Source organism: Podarcis erhardii, assembly GCF_964252035.2.
Source record: "Podarcis erhardii genome assembly, chromosome: 1".
In the NCBI taxonomy this organism is placed as follows: Eukaryota; Metazoa; Chordata; class Lepidosauria; order Squamata; family Lacertidae; genus Podarcis; species Podarcis erhardii.
Genome location: NC_138497.1, coordinates 83,599,485 through 83,611,847, shown reverse-complemented (window position 1 = coordinate 83,611,847; position 12,363 = coordinate 83,599,485). Strand labels below are relative to the sequence as shown.

The 12,363-nt window shown below is 46.1% G+C and overlaps 1 protein-coding gene across 10 annotated transcripts in view; it reads left to right on the top strand.

Moving 5' to 3' along the window:
* Positions 1-288: 288 nt before the first annotated feature.
* Positions 289-12,363, top strand: part of CTNND1 (catenin delta 1) — a 57,407-nt gene continuing 45,332 nt past the window's right edge. For 3 of the 10 annotated variants that reach the window (XM_081877341.1, XM_081877342.1, XM_081877338.1), the window contains exon 1: positions 289-880. The gene's annotated coding sequence lies outside the window, so the exon portion shown is untranslated. Of the gene's footprint in view, positions 881-1,075; positions 1,216-1,282; positions 1,415-12,363 lie in introns of those variants that run through there. The other 7 variants (XM_081877343.1, XM_081877345.1, XM_081877346.1 and 4 more) reach the window with 5 other exon arrangements.

Genomic DNA, 12,363 nt, shown 5'->3' with positions numbered 1-12,363 from the left:
ATGGAGAGCGTTCCTGTCTCTTTTCATGGAAACCTGGCTTTGTTTATGATTTTAAGCAATATTTCCTTGTTTTCCCATCTTATGCGGTTCCCCCTTTTTTTTGTCTGTATCTCCTCTCCTCTTTTTTTTTTTTAAAAAGAAATTCTACAATGGAGTTTCCTATTGGATAGCCTCGGCTCCCTGATTGATGCCTGCCTCCCATTGGAGCCGTGCAGAAGCTGACATCACTTAGGGGAAAAGGGGCTGGGCTGGAGCGCACAGTTTGTCACCACCCAGCCTCCTTGGCCGTCGGCTGGGTGCAACTTCCATTTTAGGTGTTGGAGCTGAGCGAGGGGGGGAGGGCGAAAGAAAAAGCGAGAGAAAAGGTCCCGCAGGAAAAGGAGGAGGAGCAGGAGATCGCTGCAGCGCTCCTCGGTTTTTTTCCCCGTCGCCTTTTGTGTGCGCGCGCGCTGCTGCTGGTGTTTTTATATATATATAAAAGCTCCCTTTGAGATTTTATTCTTGGAGTCTTTAGTGCTTTTGTTAGGAAACGGCACGCTTTTTTTTTATTATTTCCCCCTCCCGCACGCCCTCTGCCTTGCATTTGCAGCGGGACAAAAAGGCGTCTGGTCCCGTGCAGTCTCTACCCGAAGTTGTCAAGCTGAATGATCAGAGGAGGAAACTGAGGAGCACTTGGGTCGGCGGCGACTCTCACGGACGCGAGAAAAGAAAAGCCTGCCTCTTCTCTCCAGCCCCCCCCCCCCCCGCCACACGCCTCTTTTTTTTAAAAAAAAAACAAAAACCTGTAAGAAGGGAAGAAGTAAAACTTGCTTAGTTAGCATTCGAGAGAGGGGCTGCGCGATTCCCGAAGGGGAGAGTGCGGGGGGCAAAAAAGACAAAGGTAAGGCGGTGCATTACAATAAAAGCACCTCTCCCCTCCCTCCCTCCCTCCCTCGAAGAAAAACTTTTGTGTTGGGTGGAAGGTGGTGTGCATTGGAGGGCTGCTGGCTCCCCCCTTTCTCCTCCCCCTCCCTTTCTTGGGGCGACTGAAGGAGAGGAATGTGAGGGGAGTTCCTGGGGAAGGAGGTTTCCCTCCCCCGGTTTCCCAAGGTGCCGCTTCGGAAGAGAGAGAGGAGTTGGGCCGCGCGCGTCGCTCTCCCTCGCCCTCGCGGCTCCCGTGTCAAACGCGCTCCGAAAGGCACCGGGCTGGGTGGATCCCATTTTGCTTCTCCCCAGGTGCGTTTGGGTGGGGGCCTCTTTCTCTTGTTCTCCAGAGGCTGCTTCGAAACGGACTCCCTAGTGAGCCGCCCGGAACTCGACTCTTCGGGTAGAAGGACGCAAAAGTCCTTCGTTTTTTCTTTTTTTAAAGTAGGGGCTGCTAGCCTCCGCCTTTCAGGGAGGGGGGAGTGGGCCTTTTGCCATCGGGCATTGAGAGGTAACTGGATTTTTATCTACTGGTCTAAGCAACCTTGCCTTTGTTTTAAAGGGTTGAGATTTTTCAAAAACGCTGAAGCCTTTTCGTCGGCTAGCCTTCAGGCGACTTGCGAACTTTTTTTTTTTTTTACTACTTATTCCCTAAATCGTTAAAATATTTGGGGGCGTCTCTATAAAAGCAGGAATGCTCATGAAACCAGCTGATGCTTAGGCTTATATTTCATTACGATGGGTCTCCCACCAGTCAGAAGTACCGTCGGCGTTCAGGATCTTGGTTAGCTGTACCCTGAAATCTTTGTAAGAAACTTAACTGCATTTGCTCCCACATTTATCTGATTCTTTCATCCATCCCCTCTCTTGTTTTTCCTACTGTCCTCTCCCATTGTTGAATTTTAGGCTTCTTTTGGGCAGAGAGGTGCCTCTGTTAACTCTAGAAAAGTGCGCTGATCGGGGATGTGTGAATCACTGCCCCCCCCCTAGAACTTGTAATTATATTTTGGATTTCTTATTATTCAAGACAGGAGTTCAAAGGGGGATTCCTGGGGAAAGCATGCTCTGGATGCTGGATCTTGTGGAGGATGTGGATCCCAGACAAAGATGCTAACATCCAAAAGCAATTTTCACAGACCACCATACCCGTATTGTGCTGAGTGGATAGAATAGCAAAAGGAGGAGCAATTCACAATGCAGCTGTCGGAGAGAGTTGGTTGAGTTCCTGTACTGTCCGTTCTGTGCCATTTTGTTTCTTCTGCTGTTGCTTGTCCAGGTCCTCTGAGGTAGAGAATCCAGTGGAATTGCAGTACAGTAGTAACCTGCCTTGGCCACCAAGCCCTTAAGAAAGCTCACTCTCTGTGAGGCCCAAACACAAAGACACTTCAAAAAGGAGCAGGGAGGGGCTTTCTGTGTTTGGGTCTAACAAAACAAGACAGGGCTGCTTGTGAGTTCAGAAGTCTCCCTATAACACAATCATATATATCTAAAAGGTTAGAAATCCTGGCTTTCTGCCAGTGGGAACAAATGCGTGCAGTGAAGAAGAGATTGTCCTGTCCTCCAGTACAAAGGAAGTATGGGATTGGCAGAGTGCAGGCACTCTCCCTGCCTCCTTTGAGATCTACAGAGAAATGCCTTAATATCAAAGGACTGGTAGTTATGGGGCTCTTGCCACTATCTCTCTTCCCCTTTTGCTTTGTGGTAGTACCACTTGGGCTGAATATACATTTCCTGGAGAGGTGAGCAGCCACTGATCTTTTTTATAGTCCAGGCTTTGGGAGGGAGAAGCTCGTGAACAAAGTGAAGGTTTCTTGTGGCAAAGGAGATGGATCCTATATAGCTTAGCCCTCATGCTTTTGCAGTGGTTCCTTTGGGGTGGTGGGGAGGGACAAATTGGCGGGTGGTGGGGTGTCACCTAAGCTCCACCTGAGTGGAGTAAATAGACTGAACCAGTGAAAACTCATTGACTCCTTTTCTGCACCTGTATGGACTGAGACCAAAAATGTTTCTGGCCAGCCTAGTGGATGACTCGGTGGGAACATGAAACCCTTTCAGAAAAGTAGCAGGTAAACACATATGAGTACTCTGTAAACCTCATGGCCGCCTTTTGAGGAAGCAAAGTTCAGCACTCTGGTACCTGAGTTGCAGACTGCTTGCTTGCACTCTGGGGTGGGGCAGTGTGCTAGGCTGAGCACATGCTGAGGGGAATTTCCCTCACCTCCATTTTAAAGAGAAGCATGACTTCTCAAAGGCCAGCAGTAAATCGATGGTAGAAAGGCAGCTGCAGCTCCCACCTTAAGAGAAGGTCATAATAAACTTTAACTTCCTGAGCTAAGGAACTTTTTAGGACTATATTGTAGTGGACAGTGTTGCATGTGAATAAGGTAGTTCTGTGTTACTTAGCCAAAAGGTCCCCTGGTTATGAAATCCATAAGAAGTGTCATCTGTTAGCTATATCTGTAGCCAAGAACTGCATGCTTAATCTCTGCTTGAGATACCTTGCAGGGCTGTTGCGATTATAATAAAATGGAATAACCCCAAATGTGCCATCTAGAGCTCCTTTCAGAAAGGGTGGGATGCAGCATGATAAACATGGTGCTGCCATAAAGGGCCACAATCTGAAGATTGTGGGGAAGCTGTGACCTTCCAGTTACTGCTGGAGTACAATTTCCATCATCCCTGGGCATTTGCTGGTCTGGCTGGGTCTGGTGGGAATCTTGAGTCCCATCAACATTTGAAGGGTCATTGCTTCCCCATCCCTGATAAAAGGAGCATCAGCCTTGTGCATCTTGGATTTTAGCTGCACTACTGGTTTTGCACACCTTGTGTTACTCTCATCAAGCCTATAGTAATCTGGTATGGGCTGGGGACAGGCTTCTGTGCTTAGCAAGCAAGGTTGAAAATTTGAGAGAGGACAGTGATGCAAGGCAGAACAAATGTGTCTTGACAGCTCAGTGGTAAAGTGGGGGACAGGGTTGAACAGGAACAGGCAATAGCAGCGGAACTTGCCATACCACACTTGGCTCCTCTCCTCATATTGGCTCTAGATGGGGATATTCTATATTTATATCTGCATATAGTGCTCCTAACTTTCATTTTTGAGAAGTGGCAGACCTGGCTGGGATGGCTTCTGCAGTTTTTCATTTGCTTAAATCTTGAAGTGGGTTTAAGTGAGGAAGTGGCAAGCTTGGAAATCTTGCAGCTGCTGAGTTTTGGGTGTGCGGCTAGTTGCATGGTAGAAAGATCTCATCCACAATGATGTTTGTTGTTTCTGAAATGCTGGCAAAGGGCCTGGGTGGACTTCTACTTATTTTTATACTTGTCCTTGAATCTGAAATTTGCCAAGCTAATTATTTATACATGTGGAAAGCAAGTGTCCCTTTGATAAAATGACTTGCAAACTGTCTGTAAATGGAAAAGGAGAGTGTATTGAAAGTCTGCAGGTTAAAATGGCTCCCCCCCCCCACATGAATTGAACAGTGTTATCTGTGCAGCTGCTGATATCAGTAGTTGGAAGGCCAGATAGGTTTAATGAGTTACTGTGATATTGTTGCCAGCAGGAGCAGTGGGTAGTAGGAGCAGGGTGGGTTGGACTGGCAAACAGGGAGAATGGAGTGAATGGTTCATGATTCTGTAACATGAACTGTGTGAACTTGGCTGTCTTTGTTCTTGCCATAGGATTTTGCAATTGAAGCAGTTGCTTCCACATAGCTCAAAACTGAGTTTGTCTTAATAGCTTGTAAGAATGTTTGGTTGGGAGATCATCCTCTGCTAGGTTCTACTTTAGGTAGAAGGGAAGGTTAAGTGGTGTAGAGTGGTGGTTTTATTCGTAAGTGTTCTGCCTGATGAAAGATGGTAGTTAATGAATGGTCTTCAGATTTAAAAGAATTTGGAAACCCTTTGCTTCTTATAAATACACCCACTGACTGCTGTTAGTCTTATCCAGATATCTGTTTACTAAAACTGGAGATCTGGAGCTGAAATCTTATAATGTCATGGAGGTCATTAAGGGATGGTGACAATACCAGTGCTGCTTGCACATTCCTCCATGATGAAGTAGGACTTGCTGGGGTGTTGGCTAATCAAGGGGCTTCTGAGTTGCTTTTAGAGCTATTCTGGGTTTAGTGACAGGAGGGGAGCTTGCGGAATAGATCTGGTGGTTGCCATTACCTGAGTCATCAAAGCATGAGCCACAGCTGTCTGACTTAGGGAAGTACAAACCATGGTGGCTTTACCCTCTAGTAGTGTTTCCTATTTTGTGGGCTGTATGCAACCACAAGAACTAAGAAGAAGAAAGTGGGCAGGACATTCAGAAAGCATCGGGTGAATTATGGAAGAGAGCCTGCTTGCATTCATGCCTTGTTATCCTTAACTTCCATTTATTTGTTCCTTGGGTGTCTTATGTCCCCCTTCTCCGTCTGGTCAAAATTGTAACTGTCCCCACATCCCCGTTAGCTCTTTGGCTGTGTGAGAAATGGGGGTGGCCATAAAATGCATAAGAAATACCTTTTATCAGCCAAACCTATAGTTAAGAATTGCATACTTATCTCTTTTGTAAAAGCACACTTGAAGATTTTTGAAATTTTATTTTTACCTATTTGTCCTGCTCTGCAACATATTCTGACAGGCTGGCACATGTTAGTTCCGTTGCAAAATCTCTCATCTGTCATTCTCAAGTGAGACTTTAGCTCATCCATATAGTTGACTTGGACTTTGGACATTATGGGTGGGGAACAGAGGACAGTGGGAGTCTTGTGGATATTGTATTCCCAGTATGGACTTGTAAGTGCTGCCTTCTGGCTTCACTTCTTATAGCTGGAACTCTGAGACAGGTCTGGGGAGACAAGACAAGTGGAATGGTGATGCTGGGAGGAACAAACCACTACTGACAGGGAGACCATTAGTTCTCCCTCTTGATTTTCCTGAAACCTAGTTTCAGGGCAAATGTAGGGAAGGTGCATGTGATGTTATGGAAACAGACTCGCTCAAACTGACTTTGTAACACTGGGATGATTCTGCTGATGGTGTATATTGCCATTAGAAAGCCAATCTCCTGGCCTTTCTCTTAGCTGCAGCCTTGGCTGTTCTTGTGGCTAAGTAGAAGCAAGTCCTCGTGACACACCCTTCTGCAGTTCTTCAACTTACAGCTACTGCCAGCACCCACAATCTCCAAACACAGCCAAACACAGAGTGTGGCTTGCCAGACAGTTCTGCTGCTGCTGCATTCTCCACAAGTAAAAACAAAAGCCCTAACAACCTATAGAACACGGGGGCAGGGGCAGAGCCTGTGGCCCTTCAGATGTTGTTGGATTCCCATCAACCCCAGTCAGCACAGCCAATGGTTGGGGATGATGAGAGTTGTGGTTTTGCAACTGGTGGGCCTCTCCTGCTGTGAAATATGCCCGTGCTACGCTTTCTGATGCTGTGTTTGATTGGCCGATGGCTAACCCTTTGTGACTGGTTGGATTCCAATGTTGTCATAGACTTTTAAGGTTTGGTTCTGACCCCATGACATACGGATTAAGAGCCGATTCATGCATAAAAATATAACGTGTGCAATACACACATCTGGAAAGTACAGAAAGGCTGAGTGGAGCACCAGGGTTGGCAGCAGCTCCCTGTCAGGTGGCAAAGCTGGGTTTGCTGGCCTATAATGGGTGAAACCAAGAACCAAGAACCAAGGTGGCAGAAAACATGATTGTGCCCATCTTCTTTATAGAGATTACTGTCATTTACCACAAAGAGGGCAAAAGTTGATACCATTACCTTTGGGGGGGGCTGGGGTTTTTTTGTCTTTTTTTACATACAGGATTTTTACAGTGACCAGCAAGCTAAACTGAATAGGGTCTCTTGCTTCCCCACCCCCCTTCTCCTCCCCTCCCACCCTTCCAAATTCCTGCTGGGAGGACACTCTTGCTTAATATACCCAGAGACCAGCCGTATTGCAACATTAGTGAGTTGCAGGCCTTGGAAATATTTTCAAATCAGTAACCCACTACTCCTCCCATTGTTGAAACCAGCCTCCTTTAATGGAGGGGCAATTCGGCACAGTCCTGTCTTCATGTTAATTGGCACGCCCCTTTCCCTGCCCTCTAGAGTAGTACATACATTTTTTCTGAACATGTTGTTGCATGCACTGCTGCCACTGCCTTGCTTACGAATCAAGCAAGCTGGTTTTGTCTAGGTGACGGAGAAGCCTGTGCTACTTGCTTCTATTTGGCCTGAATGTCTTGTTTGAGCCACTCCCGTCCAGAAGAGTTGAAATGATTTGCTTTGATAATCCATCTGTTTTCTACCCACCTCCTTTGATTTCCCCCCTCCTATGTCTGCTTGTCCAGGGGTTCCCAAACTGGCCCGCAAGCTTTATTCAACTAGCCAGCAGCATGGTTCCGTGAAGAGCACTTACCATTTGAATTCTATGGAACTGAACTTGTAATGCAATAAAATATAATGTAAGAGATAAAAATACAGTTTTGAAAATGGTACAGCACCGCAAGCTTTACAATTGCTGCAACAGGCATAATAAAAATAAATAGATAGATAGATAGATAGATAGATAGATAGATAGATAGATAGAAGTGGTCTGCCAGGACCTTTAGCAATTTTCAGGTGATCTGTGGGGAAAAATGTGTGGGACCCACTGTGCTAGTTGTCATTGCCCTTTACTTGTTGATGCCCTCCTTGAGTGGGGCTATCAGTCATTGGCACACAGGAAATGTCACATCAGATTTCTTCCGCATTGAGTAATGTGTCTGGGTATGAGAGGGTGCCTGGCTAACTCACAACTGTTATCTGTAGTAGCTGTGAAAATAACACAGCTGATTTCTCATAATGTCATAAGCAGCTTCTAGGTATTATACATCTGAGTCATCTATAAGAGGGGAGTTCCAAAAATGTTCTCACTGTTAGGAACCTTTAGTGCATTGGTGTCCCAATCTAAGGAAGGCATATTGCCATGTATAGTGTCTGTCACTTGCCAGGTAGTAGGATTGAGGTTTAATGTGCTCAAGTCAAGGAGTAACTTAATAGGTGTGCCTGTGGTCTAGGTGTGAGTGACAACATTCTGGTGTTTAGCTAGTGAGGTGTGGGGAGGAGGTAAAATGAATATGTTTAAAGAGGGAACATTAGGAGGTAAATGCTCAGCTTTGTGTCCCTGGTTGGCAGGAGGAACGGAGAGTATGAGTGAGTCTGGAGTTGTTAAAGGAGGCAGCTGCTCCACAGCTGTAAAAGAAAAGCATAGATTAGGAATCCTTTGGGGAATAAGTCTGGGTGTCAGTGCCGTGCTCCCTCAGAATTATCGTCCTGCACCCTTGCTCCTTTCAGGCAAGGCAAAATTTAGTGTTCACTAGGCAAACTTGCCTTCTCTTTCCTGCAAGTTTCTAAACACAATGTCATTTCCTGTCTGACCAGGAAATCCTTGTTTGCTTCCTTCCTTTCTGCCTGAACAACAAAAGGACTTGCTTTAAAAGCTTTCTGCATGACATTGATGTTTCCTCCCACTTCCCCACCAACTAAATGAGTGGCTCTATGTCTCTTTAGTTTTAAGCCACCTAATTTCAACTGTAGCTAGTTTCTTATTTTGCTGGGCTTTGTGTATCTGGGTTGGGCCAAGACTAGTATGCGAAATTTGCAGTGGGATGCAGATGCACAGGGTGTTGTGTATGTGTATGAGGGATTCAAGGGATGCATAATCCTTTCTCCTGCTCAAAATGCTGCAATGGATATGTCTCCAAAACATCGCCAGTGTAATGAACACCTATTTCTGTAGTGAACTGAGGACTGAGTGACTTAATCTGCTAGGCAGGGGGATTCCTGTGAAATATGTGTCTTGCATCGGTTACATGTCCTCTAGCTTGATCCTTCAGATTTAATAAATAGCCGGATTTTTCTGACCTGGAAAAGTGAAATTGTCCCCCCTGCCCCCACCCCACAGGAGGCCTCCCATCAAAGCCTGAGAACAGAATTAAATCAAATACTTAAAGCTTGTGAAGAGTGGCCATGCTATATAGTGAGATTACATTTTTATTTCCTAAAATTGTTCAGTGCCTGCTAGGTGGAAGGTAATGCATCTCTTTGTCCTGTGCCCCCCACAGAGTAAAGAAAAGATTTCTGTCCTGAGAAATGGATGCTTCTGTTAGTAGTTGTGTGTAGGTGTTACTGCAAAGGCCAGCCTCTTTTTTTTCCTTTGGGAGAGAGTGCGCCGTGTCTGCAAGACTTTTGTCAACAACAGCAACAACAACAGCAGAGTGGGATGATGGCAGTAACAGGGGCAGTGCTGCAGATCATATCTACTCTAGCTAACAGTTTTGAGTGCCTGAATATGAAATTGCCCAGAGCCCACACCCACAGCAGTTTGGCGTCATGCAACATTTGATCCTGCTCTTGTGCAGCCGTGTGGCATGTATCAAAAGAACATACCTGCAGCACTTGTTATTCCAGATCTGTGCCCACACTCTTCCTGTTTGCTAGCCAAACTTACCAGGTTGTTTGCAGGTTGTTGTACATTGCTTTGATCTTGCATACAGGTTGGAGAAAGAGGAAATGGCCTGGACCACGTGGGCTATGACACTGGCTTTTTTGAGTTGTGCTCTGGGGGTTAGTTGGGGCCTGAGTTAGACTGAATGCTGTGTGTCTTTGATCACCCCTAGGACATAATGCAGCACCTTCATGATAGGGGTATGCCCTGCCCCTGTGCCATGTAAGTGGGGAGGGGCCATAGCTCAGTGGTAGACCACATGCTTTGCATGCAGAAAACCCTAGGTTCAACCCCTGGCACACACACCTCCAGTTTAGTTTAGTTTTTTTTTTAAAAAAATAATATTTTATTAAGGGTTTTCTTGTTTTACAGTGTAAGCGTAATGCCTCGTATTTTTCCCCCCCATGTAACTTTTTTACAAATCCGTTTCATTTGTTGAGGCATTAGGGGGAGAAGAAAAAGAAAGAAAAAAAGAAAGGGGGGGGTGGAGGGAGGGGAGATGGATGGGGGTGGGGTGGGGTAGCGGTGTTTCTATTATGCTTAATGTATGTAGTTTGGTGTCAGCGTGCTTGTGTTGTTCACTTGTGTTCCTTTGGTGGTGAGAGAGGTTGGGGTTGGCCTAGGGTGTGATTGTTTGTTTGTGATTGGCTGTGGTGATCTTTGTTTTCGTGTGTGAGTGAGGTGGGTGGGTGTTTTGGATCAGGTTAGCCATATTGATTTGTATGCTGTTGGTGGATTATTGTCATTGTCCTGTTGGGCTGTGTATGTGATAAAGACCTCCAGTTTAGTTAAAAGATCAGGTAGCAGGTGATGGAAGGCATCTCTGCCTGAGATGCTGAAGAGCTGCTGTCAGCAATAGTGTACCAGTATTAGGCTTGATGGGCAAATAGTCAGACCTGGTAAAGAACAGCTTCTTATGTTGCTCTCTCACAGTGATCCCGTCTATGAGAATAGGGACGTTACAAGGTGGGGCTTGTGAAATAAAGAAAGGAGAAGATGACTCAAGCATCACTGTTAGGGCTGTGTATTCTGCCTAGGCATGGAGCTTGTTTTAACAATCTAAGTCCTGTGCGGAAAAGGTGAATACAATGGCTAGTGCAAAGTCTACGAGGGACCCAGAAAACCCTTCCTCCAATCACTGGAAATCCTAGTCAACAACAGTCTTGTTTTGCAAGCTTTCACAAAGCGCCCCCCCCATGCTTTCATACTTACCTCCACAACTATTTCTTTAATTGAAAGCTGAAATTTTCAAGAAGATGGATTCGGTATCTCATTGTGGCATGCACATGTTAACCATGTGTATTTTTAGGGGGCACCGGGTTCTGAGACTAGGAAACTCACATTCTGCCATCAGAATTGGGTTGATGATGATCTATTTTTTCTACATTTTTCCTTTAGAGTCCCAATCTACAAGATGGAGACTTTCAAACTGACATTTGGGAAGAAACAGCTGACAGAGCACAGAGCATTGAAAGGATGTGAGGGTTTTGTGTGTAGATTTGTTAAAAGCTTTTTTCAAACAGTACAGTAAAGGACTAACTCAGAACTATTGGAAGCCCGCATAGACCCCCCCCCAACATTTCCAGATAAGATTGTTGCAGTTCTCAAGGCTTTCTGTGTAACTATTACGACTGAAGAAATTATTAGCTCTGAGGAATTCCCGAATGGAAAAGATGCAGGCTCCTGCAGAAAGGGTTTTCTCAAAAGTTAAGCTGTCCCTTAATGTAGCTTACATCTTCAGATCAGTTACTAGCTTGATTTATTTTTGCAGTCAACATTCATTGTCTCCTTTCCTTCCTGAGATGTAGCTTAGCCAGCTGATGACACAGTTCCTAGTGCAACCATTTGCAGGGCACTGAAGGAGGCATTTCCTTCATGCAGTGCCTTGGCTGAGACCAAGCCTCCACAACTCCACAAGTGCCCTGCTGGCTCAGACCAAAGGCCCATCCAGTCCAACATCCTGTTCTCACAGTGGCCAGTCAGATGGAGGCCTGTGGGGAAACCTGCAATTAGGGCCTGAGCATAACAGCATTCTTCCCCACTTGTGATTCCCAGCAAATGGTATTCAGAGGCATCCTGCCCCCGACACTGGAGGCAATCATAGCTGCAGTTGCTAGTAGCCACTGGTCCTCCACAAAGAAAAATTCATCTTGGCTGTTGCTGGAAATTGTGGGGCTGCATTCCTGGGCTATGAAAATGGACCTATGCCATATATCTTGAATTTCTCTGAGGCAGCCGCAAACATTTGGACACCTGCGACCAAACACCTTTCTTCACTTGGTTGTCGCTCTGTTCAAGCACCAGCTAGCTGGTCCTTTAAGGGCTGAATGTCAGGTTTGCTGAGAGAGCTCGTGCTTGTGCCCCATGGGTAAAAGCATGCTTGCGATGCAGAGTTTGAGGCATGGCAGCCAGCCTGCATAAGTATATGTTTGTTTTAAGCTCCCTTGTGTACATAGGCATTTGGCCTAAGAATTATCTTCTGTTGTGCTAGGTGCAGGGAGGATAGCAGTTTGGGGGTTTCAGACGCTGCTTTTGTAGTTGGAACTGGGACACCAGGGCTGGCAGCCTTTTGTTGGGGGTGCCAGGAGCACAGTCGGCAGCTGCTCCCATCTCAAACATGCAGAGTTTCCTGCAAAGTTGGTACTGGCTGCTTTGGCAGAAACTCTCCATATAGTGTTGTGATGCTCTGTGCCTTAGGCCAAACTAGCCTCTGGCTGAGGTGAAATAGGGAGGAAGAAAAGAAGCTTTTATCTCCAAAGTTAATGCAGAAAGCCTAGGTAGGTGTGCTAGCTACCTTTCCCTCCTTGGCATGAAAAGAGCATGCAAAATTTAGTCAGCTGGGCGTTGGCCATCGGACCGCTCCCTAGGGGCTGCTTCCTGCAGACAGTATCCAGGGCAGGCTATGATTCCTCCTGGCGAATGTTGCTGTCTGCAGAGGACTTTGCTCCTGTGCAGCTGATAGGCAGGGCCTTATCTCGAAGAAC